Genomic DNA, 21,604 nt, shown 5'->3' with positions numbered 1-21,604 from the left:
AAGTTAAGTGCCGTAAACTGTTATGAATTATGATCCAGCCCGATTCAAGTTCGATCCAGGCCCAATTTAAGAGTTAAAAAATAGGCCCAACCAGGTAAAGAGCGGTGATATAATGAGAAAACGAAGAATAGCATAGGTATGAATGAATTTGTAGAAGAAAGTCTATTGTCTCATCTCCTTCTCTTGTAATAGGATTATGTTTTCCCATCTTTTTCTTGTAACCAATTTCTTATGAATTAATGAATTACGAACTGGTTACTCCATAGGTCTCTCATGTTGATTGTTAGTCTTATCAGTTCACTTCATTGGTGTTTTCATTGATCCTTAGCATAGATGGCTTTGGAAGAACTCCTAAATGAACATCCAAGATTACCCTTACCCCTTTTCACTGGATCTAATCCCGCCTTATGGATATCTCAAGCTGAACAATATTTTCACTTTTATGCGATCAATGATGACGAGAGGTTTCCTTATGTCATCGAGTTCTTCGATGATGAGCCATTCAGAAGAACTCAACCCAAAAGACTAGTCTGATAGGTGAGGGAACCCATTTGGCTTATAAACCCCACATCAGTTGCCCATACAACCGATGTGGGATAAGTCCCATACCTTGCAATGGTTTAAGTCCGTAACAATACACCGTCCCTAAGGGCTAACGTCCTCGTTGGTCACGACCACGTTGGTTACGGCTGGCTCATTCCAGGTCACCACTCCGAGTCCTCGTTGGTCACGGCTGGCTCACTCCAGGCCATCACTCCGCGGGCCACTACTCCGAGGTTGGCTCTGATACCAATGTTACAAGCCAAACAGAAGAACTCAACCCAAAAGACTAGTCTGATAGGTGAGAGAACCCATTTGGCTTATAAACCCCACATCAGTTGCCCATACAACCGATGTGGGACAAGTCCCATACCTTGCAATGGTTTCAGTCCGTAACAATACACCGTCCCTAAGGGCCAACATCCTCGTTGGTCATGACCACGTTGGTCACGGCTGGCTCATTCCAGGCCACCACTCCGCGGGTCACCACTCCGAGTCCTCATTGGTCACGACTGGTTCACTCCAGGCCATCACTCCGCGGGTCACCACTCCGAGGTTGGCTCTGATACCAATGTTACAAGCCAAACAGAAGAACTCAACCCAAAAGACTAGTGTGATAGGTGAGGGAACCCATTTGGCTTATATACCCCACATCAGTTGCCCATACAACCGATGTGGGACAAGTCCCATAACTTGCAATGATTTCAGTCCGTAACATAAACTGATGGCAAACTAGGAAGAAAATGGTTTATTTAGAAAGTGGCCGGAACCAGAATTATTAAATGAAGAGTCCAAAACAAATTTTGTTTTGTATTCATACTCATATGCCAGCCACTTTTTTTTTTTTTTTATTTTTTTTACGATCGATGTCATACTAGAATGATTGTTGGCCTCCTTGTATTTACTTTAATTGGTATCTAAAGGATTTGGGATTGTTTGGACACGTGAAGAGAAGACAACATGAAAAGAAGACAGGCGGCGACTCCTGTCAGATATGTAGAAAACATTACTATAGAGGGACGGACAGGTAGAGGTCGACCCAAACTTACTTAGGATAAGAGGATTATGCATGATTTGATAAACCTGCATCTCTCAGAGAACATGGTTGATGATAGGAATTCGTGGAGACGTAAGATTAAGATTAAGAACTTCTAGGAGCAACATATATAGGTTCTCACTAAATAAGCTTCTTAGTTGGTTCATTCTAGGAACGATGTATAGTTTCAATGCTAAATGATATATTATTGTAAGATTTTTAAATTAATAGTGTATTTTTAACTTAGTATTATGACCACTAGTATTATTCTTACCTGTTCTTTTATCTATTTACCAATTTTTATACATAAAGATTTAGTTTTTGAGCTGGGGGGGGGGGGGGGGTGTCTCTCTGGAAGCAACCTATCTTTTCTTTTGATAGAGGTACGGTTTGCATACGTCTCACCCTCCCCAGACCCTGCTAATAAATATGCTATTAATGAGATTTTTACTGGATATGATTGATTGATTGGTTGGTATTTAGAGGATTTGATAACACATCTACTATTATAATAAAACAAGCTTTTTTGGGACAGGTGTTATCCACACAAAGCCTCCCTTTTTATTTTCACTGCCTTTTAGTTGTGACACGTGGTTTCACCATAGTGCAGTATTTCTCCCGTGAGAAGAAGAGAAGAGGTTGAGGACGGTTTCTGAGAAAACCTCTAAGAATCAGTTTCAACCTCCACGCCTCTTTCTCCTTATTATTTGTTGTCACAACCTGCATCAACACCCCATTTGATGAAGTTGAAGAACATACACACAATTACCTTACCCAATTCAGTCATCAATTGAGGTAAATCGTTCATCATCGTCCATCAGTTAGGGTAGAGTAGTCATATACATGTTTGTCATTCATCATCATTTGCCCAAAGTTGGCAGTTTCATTTTGCAAGTATTTACTGTTAATCTATCTCAATTTGTTGATGAACCACAATCATGTTTTTTTTTAAGTGGTGTTTATTTAAAGATCTTTTATGTCATGTTTTTTTGTGTAGCATCTATAATAAAGAATTCTTGAAAACCATCATAAGATTTACGATACAAGTTTTCTCAAACAAAATTTCTTTTAATTTTTTAAATGTTTGGTTTGTTCCTTTTTATGCTTTTTTATTCACTTGTTCTTTAAGAATATGTGTACTTGCGAAGATTTAGGAACAATGACATAATCTTAAGGTATGACTGCTTTGTTAGTTTGTGTTATTTTACAAATTCTAAATTTGTTGTCATGCTTTAAAAATTACTAGCTACGTGCCCGCGCGATGCGGCGCGGTATGCATGCAAACATGTCATCGGATGCGTAACCGGTTTTACCGTTTCTGTATGTGCGTGACTTCACAATAGTATGCGTGTAACCCGAAGATAGTATGTTCGTATTGCGGAATTGGAATCTTAACCAGTATTAGTAAGCACGTCACACAACGATAGTACGCGTGCAATCAGATGTCGGTGCGCACTTAATGCTGCATTGAACTCGTCTTGACCCGCAACCAGTTCCGTTTGACATTGTTCTAACCCGAAATTCGTTATGACTTAACCCCTTTCAACCCAAACTCGTCCCGACCCAAACCAAATTAACCTTTTTGTATTGACTCATTCCAACCTTAACCTTGTAGACCCATGACCCGAGCCCACCCGATTCGTTTGCGGTCTTTAATGGTAATCACGTAACACGTTAACTTTTAAAATAGAAAAATTATAGCACTACCATACTAAAATTAAAGATAATAAAATACTCATTTTTATGGTATAATGTTTTTAAAAAAATATTAGCGTGTGAAAAAGTTATAAACGTTTAAACGTCGTCGGGGTAGTTGGTTTAAAATAAGGGGTATAAATGTAACTATTATATAAGTTAACAAAATGTGTCTAAAGTTAAAGGACCAAACTTGTAGTTAATTTTGAATAACTTAAAAATCAACTGTAACATGATTTTCTTTTGCTAAAAGACAAAATTGTCAAAAGATAAAATTGTCCTTAAAATGTCTTAATTGTATGCATTGTAGTTTGTACTAAAAGCAACAAGTTTGGTACATCTTAAAATTTAAGAGGTCCCTCACTCATACTTTATATATAGTATAGATAACTGTGATTTATTTAACAATAACTATGTATATTCTTTCAGAGGAATCTACTTTCATATCATTTTTCAATTATATCTTTAACTGTTTGACATGTTAGAGATATAACATAACCCAAATCGATTTGTTTCTAATGTGCAGGTCATAAAGTTGAAATTAGTGAACAAGGGTTGTTTTGAAATTTTACTATTTGCTGATGATATTGATTTGTAAACGGGTCAACCTTTGACAGGTTTTCCTAACGGGCTGAAGTGGACTACAAGTTCAGGTCAGTTGAGCTTCAAGGGATGAAATTTTATTAACGGATCACCTTTCAGTTTTTCCTGTTACGGTTCAGTTTGTTTTCTGTTACGGGTCAATAGTCATCATCGTACTCGGTAAATCCCATGTTACGGGTTAATAGTATAATTAAGAATATTTGCAGGAGGATTGAATTGTTGAAAGTTTTTATATATTTGCAATTTACATGCCAGGGGCAATTTGATCACAAGTTTAAACAGCTGGGCCACGTTAATATCGGGCCAAAATTGAAAGTTTTGGTCAAAAGAGACATTTCGGACAGATTTGGTATAATCATAAACGGGTCATATATGGCGGATTATTTTGACAACTCGATTCATGTTGTTTTATTTGCTAACAGGTTGCATACAAGGGCAATTTGGGAATCTGACATTACTTTGCATTCACCCGGCTAAAACAAAAATATATCAGAAATTTTGCATGGGCCGTAGTCTGTTGACCCAGAAATTGTGTCTTGCCAAACAGGTCCTATGTTCAACCTTTGTTTTCTTTTTCATATTTTAAACTAACCAAAATTTGGATATATTGTATTTATACGATACATTACCTTCAATTTATATTATATTATTTTGTTATATAATGTTCTTTTTAGCGTTTCAAATTTGGCAGGTATTGCACTCTACCTTTTGTGAATAGGCAATTCACAAAAGAAAATACCCCATTGAAGAAACACGGATCCGATCCCCTGGTATGGGTTCTGGATCCAATGAATCCATAGGGTAAAATACGATAACTACTAACACGGTATGAGTACAACTTCCCAAATTCCAGTGACCGGAACCTGCAAAACAGACACCGTGAGTCTCGTTACAAGAAGGACAAGAGGGGGGGGGGGTCTTCATGTAACCACCCTCCGGCGTAAGAATCAGTAATGTTCGTAAAGGAGAAAGTACTGAAAACTAAGTAGACTAAGTGTAGTCAGAATGATTGTGAATCAATGAATGTGAATACCTCATGCCGGTTGACAAGATATTTATAGCCGAAGGATGTATGAAGATGATTGGGCCAACTGTCCTCTTCTAGAAGATCTTTGATAACTGTCTGTATGCGTGTCCTCTTATGATAGGTTGAGCTATACGTCCCATGTGCATGGGTATAACAACCTGGACACGCGTCGTCCAATGATAGGACAAATTACCCCTGGCCATGTGCACGATTATAACAACTTGGCCAGGTGTCCTTTGCTCATTGGCTGGTAGGTCACGTATTCTTCAAGTAACAATCGTGGACATTCTTCTAGAGGGTAGTTAATTGGTGACAACTGTCCCGCTGGCATTGCCTTCCGGTCCTTTTAGCGGACAGATGTCCTGTCCTGCGGATGACTTCTGAGGGTGCCAGGATGCTTCCGCGTGTGGTATAAGGACGTTCTTCCTCTACCGTGATATGCGGGTAATCCATATGTCCCGCGGGTGACATATGAGGAGCTCCTATATGACCCGCGGGTGGTACTTACGGGTATTTGGGTCTTTTTGGTACCCTACCTCTAAAAGCCCCCCAGTCCAGTGTTTCTTCCGTGTGAAGTCTTTATGCGGATGAAATTCTAGACTTAATGTATTTTGGGGGTTTTTGAATTTTTGAAGTTAGGTAGAAAATGTCTTCTGTTGGTATAGATAATCATGAAAAAAGGACAAGTTGGCCACTCGCAAGCGCGTGAACAGATGATGGAACGTTTATGACGGCTGTTACTGTACCCGACTATGCAACTTTTTCTCTTTTCCGAATTTCTCGCGTGACGTGGCGGTTGCTGATTAGAAGATGAGTTTCTCTCTCTCTCTCTCTCCTGTTCATATCCCATCGCATTAATTGCGATGGGTATAAATAGGGAGAGATTTCTTCTATTCGAAGTTTTATCGCCTTTTATTTCCTGATTATCTTTTTGCTTTCTCTCTAATAAAGCACTGAACTTTCTCATATATTCTTTCATCAAATTTTCTATAATGTCGAATGTTCAAACTGAGATTGACGAGATAGAAGTTTCATGGGACCATTCAGAGTACGAGAAGTTGTTAGAGACCTATGGCATTCCACCGTAATGGGAGCCGGAATTTCCCTCCCCTGGTTCTAAGCCAGTTTGTCACCACCTGGTAAAATGGTTGTCTATGCTGATTACTTCATCTGTGAGAACTTCCGTTTTCCCATAACGAAATTCTTTATGAAGGTATTGACTGCCTACGGGATTCATTTATCCCAGTTGAATCCACGTACTGTAATGCGAATTCGCCATTACGAATTCGTATGTATAGCACGTGATATGGTGCCACACCTTGACCGATTCCCTGTTTTCTACCGACTTACCATCCGTGACGGTTGGTATACATGTCAAGAATTGGGTATGAGATTGAGAAGGTGTCTGCCGACTGGCGTAATAAATTCTTCTGGATTTCTGAGGACGTGGTGCCTGTTACCATGGTCCGTCGTCCGGTTAATTCTCCTCTTCCGGACGTTGTTACAGCTGCTCATGAGGGGCGCGATTGGTTCCGCACTCTAATGGCAGAACCAACACCAATGCAAGCACTACCTGAGGAGGCCCTGGTGTGGGCAGGCATGAGCCGCTTGTGGCCATCGGAATTTATGGAGCCTATTTTTGTTGATCTGAATGAACGTAAGTTGTCTTTATTGCCTTTTCTCTTCCTTGAATCTCTTTATGACTGATTTTATATCTTTTCAGGTCGAAGTTCTATGCTTAACACCCTCTTTGAGGATAGAGGTTGCGTCCCTAAAAGCATCCGTGATGCAGGGGACCAACCTATTCTTGAGAAAACCAAGTCCCGATTCCTTTTTCCAAAGAAGGTGTGTGCTGAACCCATTGTTTCGGATGCCACCTTTGAAACATGTGCGTATGTTCTAAACCATTCTCCGCTTAATGCCATTACATCTGCCGGGATGATCGCCATCCTATCGTCAAGCGATGATGATGGCGATGCTTCTGAGTTTTCTGCCTCTCAAGAAGAGAGGGACTCTGATGAGGATGCCCCTGAACTTTCCTCTGTCTCATCTTTATTGGCAGAGTTGGAGAAGAAGAGAGCTTTCTTGGCTTTTCAAGCAAGTCTAGCGGACGCAAAGGCCGCGGACACTGAGGCGGGACCTTTGAAGAAAAAACGAAAAACTCATCGTCCCAAGAAGCCACAGTACAGTCTTGCTGAACACATTGATACAGTAGAAGGTATGTATTACCCTTTAAGTACTTTACTAATTTGGGGTGTTAGCTAAGTGTAGCTTTTTATGCAGATCTGTTGATCTTTTCGGACGATGTGTCTGACAAGTTGGCCACTCCGACTCCCCATACTGAGAAGCAGCCATCTCCTCTTTCAGAGAGGATTACGGAAGATTAGCCACAATCCCCTCTGGTTGAGGTGGCAACAGAGGAAAGACAACCGACTCCTCCGGTTGATACTACATTTGAGGAGCCCAACGTCCAGTCTGGAACTGATAGTCGTTATGTCTATCTTTTTCAAACTGGAAGTGCTACTGGTGACCAGGAGGACACCCTGCCGTGAATGCGGAGGGTTTTCGAACTGAGGAGTCACCTCCTCGTCCTCCTCCACATCAATTATCCTCAATCCTAGTTCGCCTTGAACCTTCAGGTTCCCGTTACTATGGGGACGCGAACTTGGGAGATAGGTTTGACTTGTTTGTCCCTCCATGGGATATTACTAATGGGTCCTGGTTTTTTGATCCGGGGACCTGTATTAGCTTTATCAAACATTGTGTGCCACCGGCTGAAATGGCGTATCAACGTGACCGCTCTCGCCATGACCTTCACACTGATCTTTCATTTTCCTTGGCTAACTCTTTATCCTGTAGCCAGGAAATCTTATGTGAATGGCGTACTCTAGGCGGGAAGCTGGGAGAAGCTCATAGGACCTCTGAGGCTGCGAAGAAAGAGGCTGAGGTACACCGTGTAGCAGCCAATACTGCTAAATGGAAGCAGAAGGATGCCGAGGTTGCTCTCAGAGGTGAGTAGGAACGGAATGCAACCGCTGCTCGCCAATAGAAGGAAGCATGCGAAAAGCAGAATTCTCTTCTTGAGGCTGCCCGGGCAAAGGCTCAAAAAGAAAAAGATGATCTGGCCCTGGCTCAAGAAGCAAATTCGGCTCTGGAAAATCAAGTGACCCTGCAAGGCACTCGAATCCAAGAGCTTGGAGCAGAACTGAAGTTGCAGAGGGAGCAGGTCGAGCTCAAAGACAAAAGTGCTGCAGAGATGCAAGCTGCTTATGACTTCCTTCTACACGCTCGAGAGGAAACAACTGCGGAATCCTAGGCGTTCCGGATGCGAGCTGAGCGCGCGGAACAGGACCGTCAGTGGTTCCTCACTTGGGGAGTTGATGCTGTAAGTTTTCCCACTTTGATGATCATTTCCCATCTCGCACTTTGATATTAAATACTTATGTTTTGATTCTGACAAGTCATCCGCCACGTCAAGGGAAGTGCGGAACTTACTGATAGCTTTGCCAATTTGATGGCTGCTTCTTCCTCGCTTGGACGTGTGAGAGGTTTTCATGAAGGGATGACCTATGCTCACAGTAACCGCATATTTAAGGATCATCCGCTTCATGGCCTTGACGTCAAGCAAGAACATGTCATACGGATAAAGAGCATGACGACTTGATCTTCCCACATCAAAGTATGCTTCCAAAGTTTGCTTCCGCCGCTGATGGCGTAAAACAATTGAAGAGCTATCTGGGGGATGAGTCTGAGGATGACTCTTCTGAGGACACTTCACCCAATGCTCCGGAAGATACAACAGCCTAAATCCGTAGACTAGGGTAGGCTAGATTTAAATTCTTGTAACTATCCCTTTACGTATTTTGTAACCATCTTTTGATCATTAAATGGAAATGAACTTTTGTATCCTTTGTGAATATTCAACTGTCTAAAGAAAACATCCTTAGAAGATTTATTTTTTGAATTTTGAAAATTTTGAAAGTTAGATAATCATGATGACGTGGCGGGGAGAGAAACTTCTTGGGGACAACTGACAAGACGTATATGACGCCTTTGACAGCCTGTTTGCAATTTCTTGAATCTCCCGCCTGACGTGTCAATCATCTGGCGGTCCGCAGTTTCTCTCTCCTCTGGCACTCCATCAGTCGCATTAATTGCGATTAGTATAAATAGATCACTTGTGATTCCATTCAACTCTTATCACTTTCGAATTCTCCTTCTTTCAAATACTCAAGTCTCAAACCCTCTGAGATTTCTTTGCTCCTTTTACATAAATGGCTAGAGAGAAAAAGGGTACTCCCACCATTCAGGATGTCGTTGTAAATCTTAAATAGAAGAATTTTGGTGACGTCGTTAACGTGTATGGTCTGGCCTCTGAATGGGAGCCAGATTGTACAGCGAAGGGTTCCGTTGCCACCAATCCACCACCGAAGAAAATAGCTGTATACATAGACCACTTTACAACAGGGAACTTCCGGATCCCAGTGACGAAATTTGTCCAATCGATCTTGACAACGTATGGGATTCATATATCTCAGGTCCATCCTTTTGAGATGTTGAGGATTCGACACTTCGAATTCTGTTGTCAAGTTCAAAATTTCGAACCGTCTGTCGGCATGTTTGCCGTATTTTACAAAATGACATTCCGCGATGGATGGTACAGTTTTGCTTCCGTTCTGAAGAATGGCATTGGCACAGAATGGATCCGTAGCCTTCATGGCTGGAAGCCAAAGTTTTTTTGGATCAGGGAGGAAGTTATCCCGTTCCCGATGATCCGTCGGAAGGAGGAAGAAGCCATGCCAGTGGTTCCGGCTGCTGCGTACGAGGGGCTCTCCTGGTTTACAGCCCTGAATACCACTCCGACTTCCATGTGCCCAATCCATGAGGGGGCGATGGTGAATGCGAAGATGAGCCGACTATGGCCGTTCCCAGAGTTGGAGCCCTACTACGAGAGGACTGACAAAAGTAAGTCTGATAACACTCTTGCTTTTCTTTTAATCAAATGTCTAATTTCTGACTTGTGTTATTATTTGTACAGGTGAGGGTTTCGCCTTCGATACTTTGTTAGATCATGAGGGAGGAATGATGGTGCGCCGCCCAATCGATCCTAGGGATGTGCCCTTTTTGGAGCGCACCAGCACCAACTTCCTGTTTCCCACCGCGTTTCATTCGGAACCAATAGTTTCCGAGGCGATATACGCCCAAAGTGAGGAATATGTTAGGGAATGTATCCAAAAAGGTGAGGGCATTCTACAACCCCGACCTGTGACAGCTATTAATTCCAGCAGAGTGATTGTACCCTTTTCATCCAGCGAAGAGTCGTCATTCTGCGGAGGAAGTTTTCCAGCTGATGGTAACAACGTTGTGGACTGCAGGTCTCACCCGCTAAAGAGCCACCACTAGCCAGGCAACGGGTCACAACGATGTTAACACTGCTGCGGAAGGCAATGCGCCTGGTGATGTCATCCCAGAGGATACTCATCAAGCAGGTGATGCGGGTGTCTCCAAAGCGGCTGGGAAGCGTAAGGTTAACCCTGTCAAGGCTGCTTCGAAGAAAAATCCAAGAAGGCAAAGCCTGCCGCCTTGGAAACTTGTTTAAACCAACTTGACAAGGAAGATGCTTCCTTGGGTAAGTTAAATACTTCTCACATTTGTTAACTGTTATAAGTTAAATATATTTCTAACTAGTTGTTATCGTGTATTCAGTGGACCTGGATGACCTTACTGAAGGTGTTTCAAGTTTGAAGAGTTCGACTCCTCTTCCGCCACCACCTTCTCCGCCTCCCAACACTGTCAAAGATCCAATCTTTATGGCTGATGACTCTCCATTGAAGGACAAGGAGGTTGACAATACTGATAATGTCAGTATGTCACCTTCTTATAATGTTCATCATTTTTGAGACCAAGGAGGTGTGAGCATGTTACCCCATGCTCCTCGGACCTCTCCGGCTCCTCAGGAGGAGGACCCTACTCCACATCGTCCGCGTTGGTCTCTACGTCGAGACTCAATGTTCCACGACGTGGACCTATGTTTCGAGTATTTGCGGGAGAGTCTTCCTACCGTCGAGAAGGAGCGTCATCGCCATTGTATTGGCCAAGAGTAATTGAACTCCAATTCTTATCATATGGCGAATACGATCTTCACCAGTCAAGAAATAACCCGGGACTGGTTGGCGATGAATGAAGAGTGGGATGAGTTGGCGGCTGCAGCTTCTGATGCCAAGACAGAATCTCTCAAGGCCATTAATGAAGCCAAGGGGAGCAGTCAAGCACTAGAATTGGAAAATGTTGCTCGGGCCAATGCTGAGGAGGCCAAAGCTGTTCTCCAAAAACTTCTGGATGAATAAGCTGAGTTGATAAAAAATCTGCAAGCTGAATCAGCAGCTAAGGAAAAGCGCTTGACTAATCTTGCTGCTAAAAACCGAGAGCAAGCCTTGGAGTGCGCCGGCCACAAGATGGAGCTTGTCCGGGCCAAGGCGCACCAGAAATGGCTGCTAGCGGAGGGAATTCCCAAGGTATGTACCTTGTTTTGTTATAAATAATCTAAGTACTTGAAGTTATTTATATGTAATTATTCCAACAGGTCATCGCCGATGTCCGGGCGAGTGATGAACTTGGGAACTGTGTTGCAGTCCTCTTGAAAGCATCCAAGCAAGCTGGCCATCAACTAGGTTTCCAGGAAGGCTATAAGTTTGGTAAAACCTCCAAGCTTCCCGAGGAATACATTTTGGCTGGCAAAGATACTGCTGCCGTCCTCGTCCAAAAGACAAAGGATTTGATTCCTTAAAATTTTAATTGGCGGAGCAGATATCCGAGCTTGCAGATAAAGAGGACAGCATTGAGCAGTTAAAGGACCATCTTAATCTTGGAGTAGAAGATGAAGAAGATGCTGATGATGCGGAGGACGAAGGCGCAGACCACGAAAATGCCGCTCCATAGATAGATTTTTTCCTTTCCTTGTAATTAAACTCTCCATGTTTGTAATCCCTTTTATATGAATAAAGAAGGCTTGTTTTTGCATCCGATACACTTTGTTTTATGTTTATAATATAAGTGTTTGTAGGATCTTCTTTGTATGCCAATAAAGGATTACATAACAATACAAGTCGTAAATGACTTAAATGAAATTTTCCATAAACAAGGCATAAGCCGAATTACAAAAATGAAAGTACATAGTTTGTGACTATCTAGTTAGGCACGCAGGCCAAAAAGGAAAAACTTACTACATATAACATTTCTTTAGTTGGGCCCCATTCCAAGTTCTAGGGATCTCAGTCCCATCCAACTTTTCTAGTTTGTAGGCACCTTTAGATAAAACTTTCTGAATTCTACAAGGTCCTTCCCAAGTTGGGGCCAACTTGCCCGGAGGCTTTGTTATTGCGGAAGACAAAGTCTCCCGCATCGAATTCACATCTCTGGACCCGCGAGCTATAATACTTTGCAACTGGTGTTTGTAATTGTGCTCGCGGATTGATGCTAATTCTCTCCTCTCCTCAAGGAGGTCCAGGTTCATCCAGAGTTCACGATCATTATCATCAACCAATAGAACTCTGGCGGATGGAATTCCAATCTCAGCCGGAATCATGGCCTCCATGCCATAGGTTAGACTAAAGGGGGTTTTGGAATTGCTGGAATTCTTTTGGGTGCGGAAGGCCCGTAGTACATGAAGCAATTCGTCAACCGAACCCGTCTGTTTAGTCCCGAACCTTGCTTTGATTCCTTCCTTGATGGTCCGATTGGTTCTCTCAACCTGACCATTTGCTTGCGGGTGGGCTACAGATGTGAAAATTTGAGAAATGTGTAACTCTTTTAACCATTCTTGTAGCCCACTGTCCGCGAACTGAGTTTCGTTATCGCTAACGAGTTCCAGTGGAAGGCCAAACCGGCATATTATGAATTCCCACAGGAATTTCTTAACGCTTGTTGCTGTTATGGAAGCAACCGGTTTGGCTTCCACCCACTTCGTGAAGTAGTCGATGGCTACTATCAAGAATTTGACACGTCCCGGGGCTTCAGGGAAAGGTCCCATTGTGTTGATAGCCCATTTCTGGAACGGCCAAGCTGAAGTGACTAGAACGAGCTCGTTCTTTGGTCGCAGCGTGTTAGGAGCATGACGTTGGCATGAATCACACTTTCTGATTTCATGCACAGCGTCCAGATGCATCCCCGGCCAATAATATCCAGCATTCATTAATTTCGCTACGACCATGCACGGGCCAACATGAAGATCACATATGCCTTCATGAACTTCTCTGATTAAATAGTTCGCGTCCTCGGAATCCACACATCGAATAAGTGGTCTGAGGAAGGAACGTTGGTATAAAACACCATCGTGTATATGATTGTTCAAGTCTTTGTGCTTTATCTTCCGGGCCGCGGCTTTTCCCTCTGGGAGGGCTCCGGATGACAAGTATGCTGTAATGGGTGTCATCCAGGATTCCACTCCCGTTTGGATCACTAAAACTTGGTATTGCGGAACAGACGGGCGGTCTAATATTTCGATGCGGATGTCTTTGGCAAAGTGTTCAAAGTTTGTTGAAGCCAATTTACTAAGAGCATCTGCTGATTTGTTCTCGCTTCTTTTTATGTGGATGACCTTGCATGAGGAGAACTGTAGCATCAAATCTTTCGCTTGTGACACATATGAAGACATTATGTCATTCTTTGCTTCATATGTTCCGTTGATCTGCCCCACAATCAACATGGAATCCACGGGGGCTTCCTAATGTTTAATCGCAAGCTTTTTGGCTATCCGTAAGCCCGCCAAGAAAGCTTCATACTCTGCCTCGTTGTTAGTACTCTTAAAGTCTAACTTTATGGCGTATGTAAACTCATGGCCTTCGAAATTGACTAGCCTGAGGCCTGCGCCATATCCCTCATTGCTTGAAGCCCCGTCCATGAACAGAGACCAAATCTGTCCTAGTTCCGGAGGCGCTTGGGGTTGTTGCTCAATCAAACATTCCTTCTCTTTGAGTTGTGGGACTTCATTGACAAAGTCCGCTAACACATGTCCCTTAATTGCTGGCCTAGGTTTGTATTCTATCGCGTGCTCACCTAGCTCAATTGCCCATTTTGCTAAAAGCCCAGACAATTCCGGCTTGCTAAGGACGTTCTTGAGCTTGTATCCAGTCAAAACGTTGATGGGGTTCCCTTGGAAGTACTTGCGGAGGCGTTGGGCAGCGTAGACCAATGCTAAGACAAGTTTTTCTAACATTGAATATCTTGTCTCTGGGTCTGACAATGTTCTGCTGACGTAATAGATCGGTGTTTGAACATTTTTTCTATCCGTCAGGAGGACAACCCCGATAGCAATGTCTGATGCTGAAGAGTACATCGTTAAAGGTTCTCTCGCATGAGGTGCTGTCAACGTAGGCAATTCTATCAAACATTTTTTAACCTACAAGAAATATTGCTCTGCTTCCGCAGTCCATCTGAATTGTGCTTTCTTGATGCAACTCCGTAGTGTTGAGACAAAAGGGTAAGACTTGGCTGCATGATTTGCCAAGAATCGATTCAAAGCAACCAAGCGACCATTGAGTGTCTGAACTTCCTTGAGGGGGGAAGGAGAAGGCATGCGGGCTACAGCTTGGACTTTATCCGGATTAGCTTTGAAACCCGCATCCGTGACAATTACTCAGAGGAATTTTACTTCCTTCATCCCGAACGAACATTTAGCTGAGTTTAGCTTCATGTTGATACTTTTCAAAGTTTCGAATGTCTCTTCGATATCCCTCAGCATCTGATCTTCCTCAACACTTTTAATCACGAGATCGTCCATATAAACCTCCAAATTTCGACCAATTTGACCTTTAAATGCTATGTCCATTAACCGTTGATATGTGGCTCATGCATTCTTCAGTCCGAAAGGCATCATCTTGCAACAAAAGGTGCCTTGATCGGTACGAAATGTTATTTTATCTTCATCACCCGCAGCCATGCGGATCTGATGGTAGCCTTTGTAGGCATCCAAGAAGCATTTGAATTTGAACGGTTCCACAGCATCGACCTTGAGGTCTATTTCAGGCAATGGATAACAGTCCTTGGGACACGCCTTGTTTAGATCTTTGAAATCTAAACACATCCGCCATGTTCCATTGCTTTTGGGAATAATAACCGGATTGGCGACCCATGTCTGATATTGAATTGGTCGGATGATTAAAATCTGTAAGAGGTCTTGTACTTGCTCATTCATTGCTTTTTGTTTGTTCCAGACCCATCTTACGCTGTTTTTGAAAAATCGGTGTAAACATAGGGTTTACCCTCAATTTGTGCTCCGCAATGCTCCGCGGGTTGCCATGCGAAGACGTTGATGTTTTTAGATAGCAACTGTTTCAAGAAAGTCCTTACCATCTCAGAGATAGCAGGTCCAATTGTTACAGTTTGATCAGGAAACTTCTTGTTCAAAACCCATTTTTCCGGCTCAGTTCGTTGAGATTGTTTTGGAATCTTGCTGGGCTTTGAGCTTTCAGTAGCAAAGCAATGTCGATTGACATGAATTATTGCTACGCCGAAGCTGGTTGGAACTCCCACCGCGCCATGAGCTGTGGACGGATGAGCATTAAAGTCACCAATGGATTCTCGTCCGAGGATGATGTCATGTTTTGACGTTGCTGGAAGAACTAAAAATTCAACCTCCTCAGTCCTTGAGTGAACTCCATCGCTCAGGGTGACCAGGAAAGAAATCACCCCACGCGGATGCATTACTTCCAGTGTCGAAGAAAACATATTGGGAACGATAATGACCAAAAACGGCAGTGATAATTAGGGTGTTTTTGTTACTGGGACCTCCCTTGACTCGTGGAAAAATCATTGGTTCGTTTTTCCATTCTTCTTCATCAGATTCTCTCCTCTTTCCTCCCACCTTATGCCCGTAATTGGATCACGTGGACGTTCAAGTCCTTGACTTGCTTTTTGGATGGGCCCTGATTGTCCCGCATGGGAGCTTTACCAGTCCCGGGCTTTCCATCTTTCACCAGGTGTCCAACTTTCCCGGACTTTACAACCAACTCAATTTCGCTCTTTAAAGCATTACATTCGTTCGTGTTATGACCGATGTCATTATGAAATGAACAATGTTTCTTGGTATTAAGGAACGACCTCCTTGTGAGTGGCTGTGGCTTCTGGAAATTCACGTTCTCTGGGGTGAGAATTTCAGCGGGAGTTTTTGAAAGAGGAGTCAACCTATGAGGACCTCTATTTGAGGGTCCTGTTTTGTTCTTATTGCCGATGAGGGACCTTGCATCAAACGGCTTTGATGCCTCCGTATTCGGCTGAAGTCTTGACCAGATTGGTCCTTTTGCCTGTTTATTGTGTCGCGGAGTTTGGAACTAGACTTTGAACTTTTGTCTTGAACTGTTGTTCCCCAATGTTTTTTCGGTATTGGCAAATAACTTCGCCGCGGTCATAAGATCGTCCAATTCCTTCGGCATTCCATCTTTACCAGTAAGTGTGCGGATCAACTCGTCACACTTGACATTCTTGCAAAAGGCACCACGAAACATATCTTTGCTTATCCCACCAATGTTCAAACTTTTGTCATTGAACCTAGCGATAAAATCTTCAATGTATTCATTATCCCGGCGGATAACATCCAGAATCTCTGATTGGTCACGCGTGTGCTTATTTTGTTGGCTGAACTGTTGTGAGAACTTCTTCACTAGATCATCCCAAATAGAGATCTGACCATCAGGGAGTTTTTCGAACCATTCCCTCGCTGCCCCTGTTAGTGTCAATGCGAACATATGACACCAATAGGGGAGCGTCCATCCGCTCACCCCACCTATCGCGACAAAGTTCTATAGATGATCACTTGGATCAGTCATGCCATTGTATCTACCCACCGTTGTGGGTATCTTAGCATTGACAGGAAAGGGTGTTGTCGCAATGCTAGCAATGAATTTCGATTTCTCGGCAAAGGTTGTCGGACGGTATGGCTTGGTGAAATCTTCCTCAACATTGCTGTGACACTCAGTATGGCAGACGACGTCACGCGGACGACTGCTTCTTGCCCTCGAACTCATCCTGCTATCAACCGTGTAGAAACTGTAGTCTCCCGGATGATAAGTTGAGTCATAACTATCATATTCATCAAAGTAAGAGGGCATCCGCATGTCCATGCGAGGACCAGGGCGTAACCTTCGTGGTTCAACAAATTCTTATTCGGTTTGTTGACTGCAACGGATCTGACTTCCCCTCACCATTGGAGGAGGAGAAAGAGATCTCCGAGGAGATTCTTCGTAAGTCAGAGCACGAGCGTGGAGATGTGCATTTCGCACCCTTTGCTCGTATTCCGCTCTCAGGCTATCTTGTTGAGCTTGAAGCCATGCATCCGGGGACAATTGTCCGCCGGGTTTGGAATTATGATGGTGAGATCTCGCCATATTAGAATCACCGGAATCATCTTCCAGATCTAATACTGAACGAGTTTAGCGAGTCTTCCTCATGATTCGTCCAAGGTCCCCTAGATTAGAACCTTCTGGAGTTGTAACATGACCTAACTCAGGAGGAGTTAGTCCAGTTGGAGTTGATCCAGTTGGAGCAACAACACGCTCAAGGGTACGGCCACCTGGTGTTGTATCGGTGGTTCGTGAACCCGGAGCTGTTCTACTTGCAAATATACTGGAAGCAAAACCTACAGGTGCTTCAGTATTAATGACACGTGATATTTGTGCAGGAGTTCCCGTCGACCCCTCAGGAAGTTTACTCATACTTTAAACGAACCGAAAAACCAACGAAAATTTGTGCTATTCTAACTCCCAACCGGATGGCGCCGATGAAGAAACACGGATCCGACCCCCTGGTATGGATCATGGATCCAATGAATCCACAGGGAAAAATACGATAACTACTAACACGGTATGAGTACAACTTCCCAAAGTCCAGTGACCGGAACCTGCAAAACAGACACCGTGAGTCTCGTTACAAGAAGGACAAGAGGGGGGGTCTTCCTGTAACCACCCTCCGGTGTGAGAATCGGTAATGTTTGTAAAGGAGAAAGTATTGAAAGCTAGGTAGACTTAGTGTAGTTAGAATGATTGTGAATAAATGAATGTGAATACTTAATGTCGGTTGACAAGGTATTTATAGCCGAATGATGTAGGAAGATGATTGGGCCAGCTGTCCTCTTATAGAAGATCTTTTATAACTGCCTGGACGCGTGTCCTCTTATGATAGGTTGAGCTATATGTCCTATGTGCATGGGCATAACAACCTGGACACGCGTCGCCCAATGATTGGACAAATTACCCATAGCCATGTGCACGGTTAAAACAACCTGACCAGGTGTCCTTTGCTCATTGGCTGGTAGGTCACGTATTCTTCAAGTAACAATCGTGGACATTCTTCTAGAGGGAAGTTAATTGGTGACAACTGTCCCGCTGGCATAGCCTTCCGGTCGTTTTAGCGGACAGATGTCCTGTCCTGCGGATGACTTTTGAGGGTGCCAGGATGCTTCCGCGTGTGGTATGAGGACGTTCTTCCTCTAGCGTGATATGCGGGTGATCCATATGTCCCACGGGTGACATATGAGGAGCTCCTCTATGACCCGCGGGTGGTACTTAAGGGTATTTGGGTCTTTTTGGTACCCTACCTCTATAGTTATTAACCCTAGTTCAGTCTCTATGTAAACCACATTATTCACTTGTAATCATTGTCACTCAATAAAAGAAATACCTAGTTGCCACCCGTGGACGTAGGTCAGTTTAGACCGAACCACATTAAATCCTCGTGTTCGTTTATTGCTTTCGTGTGTGTGTTCGGTTCGTGTGTGTGTTTAATCCTAACAAGTGGTATCAGAGCTTAAGTTCGTTACACATCGAAGAACACGATTGTGAGAGAATCTGGAGATCGAACTAGGGTTCTGTATCGGCAGCTGGCCATCAACCTAGTCGTTTGATCGGAAGCATCAGGTAACGCTACATCGTTTAAATCGAAACAAAAAGGAAAGAAATATATATTGCAATTTGCACTATTTTCTATTTATTCTTTATTTGTGTGTTTTGAGGAAAAAATACTGCCGCCACCAAATTTTATAAGTCAACTGCAATTTTTGTATGAGAAGCCTTCGGCAGCAAATAAGGTCTACCTTATCCGGGAGCTAGTGACAACCAGAATGAAAGAGGGTGGGTCAGTTACAACGCATATTAATAATCTTAATTCGAACCTCTCCCGCTTAGTTTCAGTTGGCATTAAGTTTGATGACGAAGTTCAAGGTCTTTTATAGTTATCTGTGCATTCTTGATGGCAAATATTATTGAAGTCCAACTAGCAATTATGTGCATTCTTGATAAGAAAGAAATCGTGAACAAGTTTGCGTTTCTGGTTTTAGTTTTCTGATTATTGATTAGGGTTTGGTTTGGTTCAAGTAATATTGGTTGTTGTTGGTCATTCTTTGGATCATCGGGTTATCGGGTTCGGCTTTGGGTTTGATCAGGCTTTGGCATATATTACCGAGCAGTTTAGTCGGGTTGATTGTTTAACAAAGTTCAGTAAAACAACCGTTAAGTTTAGGCCCGTTCGTTGCCGTGTCTATCTCTGTTTTTTATCCATGTTTTCGTTTAGTCATTGCCATGGCAGAGGACAGAAAGGTTTCGATACAGAAGTTTGATGGATAGAAATTTGGTTGGTGGAAGATGCAAATTGAAGTGCTACTTTGTCAGAAAGACTTGGATGTAGTGTTTGAGGATGAAAAACCAGAAAAGTTGTCAGAAGTAGAGTGGAAGAAGTTAGACAAGAAACCTAGGGCTTGTATTACATTGTCGTTGTCGGAAGATGTGGCGTTTAACGTCATGAAAGTGACCACAGCCCGTGGTATGATGGATGCACTATCCAACATGTATGAGAAGCCTTTGGCAGCAAATAAGGTCTACCTTATCCGGGAGCTAGTGACAACCAGAATGAAAGAGGGTGGGTCAGTTACAACACATATTAATAATCTTAATTAGAACCTCTCCTGCTTAGTTTCAGTCGGCATTAAGTTTGATGACGAAGTTCAAGGTCTTTTATTGTTATCCTCTTTGCCCGACAGTTGGTCGCAAACAGTGACTACAGTTTGTAGTTCGTATACAAAAATTACTTTTGATGGGATTCGGGATTTGATTCTTGGATAAATTTAAGACATAGAAATTCAGGTGAATCATCAAATCATATATTAGTAACAGAAGGTAGAGGTAGGGGAAAACAACGAGGCAATGGGAGCAGGAAGAGGAGTCAGTCTAAGACTCGTAAAGATATTGAATGTTGGGGTTGTAAAGAGAAGGGACACTTTAGGAATCAGTGTCCGAATGGTAAGAAAGAGGTGAACGTTACAGAAGACGACACAGATGACGGGGTCAGCAGGGATGAGTGTTTAGTTCTTAGTGTTGAAAGTAACGTTGATTCTTGGGTGATGGATTCCGGTGCATCGTTTCATGCCACTCACTATAGTGAAACGATGAAGAATCTAAAGTTTGGGGATTTTGGAAAGGTTCGACTAGCGAACGATGATATTTTAGAGGTTACGGTTATGGGAGATGTTGATTTGATAACTTCAGTAGGTGCATATTGGACTCTGAAAGACGTGAGGGTTATTCCAAGTTTAAAGAAACGTTTGATTTCAGTTGGGCAGTTGGATAACCAGGGGCACGCTGTTAAGTTCGGGAATGGGCAGTGAAAGGTAGTCAAATGGAATCTCATGGTTGCTCGTGGCAAGAAAATGGGTTCGTTGTATATGGTCGATATGTCATCGAAAGGAGTGGATCCAGTTTTGTTGAAAGACAAAGTCCAGTTCACAGAATCTCGTGGGCAGAAGAATGTTCGTTTTGCAAGTAACAAACCCAGAGCCAAAGTGAAGATTCAAGATGAACGAGCTAGGAAGGTTAAATCAGTCAGAGGACATCGTGACAGTGGGAGCACAGGTCATGTTTCAGTTAGAGTTCTAGGTCGACAGTGGATTAAGAAAACCAGTATTCCAGCTGTAAAAGTCTCTCCAGTGAAATACTTGCTGAATATAGAGAAGGCGGTGGCAAGAGTGCAGACGAGAGTACTCAAGGCATCCGAGTGGGAGATTGTTGGGTTTCGTAGGCCTTTTGGTGTAGTCCTGGTTTATTATATGAAGTCAAAGAGGAGACGGGTGCGGGCGGCCAGGCCCAAGCCCAACCCGGTTTTGATATCTTGTTTAATAAGTTATTAACCCAAGTTCAGTCTCTATATAAACCACATTATGTACTTGTAATCTCTGTCACTTAATAAAAGAAATACCTAGTTGCCACCAGTGGATGTAAGTAAGTTTAGACCGAAACACGTTAAATCCTCGTGTTCGTTTTTGCTTTCGTGTGTGTGTTCGGTTCGTGTGTTTGTTTAATCTTAACAATCCATTCGTCATGGAATGCTGGAGAATGGGGTATGAGTCATCCGCTATACCATTTTGTTACTTGTGTAATGAAAATAAATGAAGGCCATTCGTTACAGAATGTGTAACGAATGACATTCGTCTTCTATATATAGGTTGTTTAACCTACATACTAATAAAAGTGTTTTAATTGTATTCTCTCCTTGCCGTTACTCTGTCCAGTTGATTACTCAAAACTTCGTTAACTTTATTAAGCTTATTATACATATACATATATCACATAACTAGATCTGGTTACTAATCGATATGAATTGATTAATCGTCTTCATTGAATTAACATGGTAAGATGTTAATTGAATTAGGAATTGACTGATAT

The sequence above is a fragment of the Bidens hawaiensis genome, unplaced genomic scaffold, assembly GCF_021521415.1.
Source record: "Bidens hawaiensis isolate Kalapana, Puna unplaced genomic scaffold, B.hawaiensis_p1.1 tig00011225_1, whole genome shotgun sequence".
In the NCBI taxonomy this organism is placed as follows: Eukaryota; Viridiplantae; Streptophyta; class Magnoliopsida; order Asterales; family Asteraceae; genus Bidens; species Bidens hawaiensis.
The sequence above is the reverse complement of the archived record's forward strand: the minus strand, read 5'-3'. Positions refer to the sequence as shown.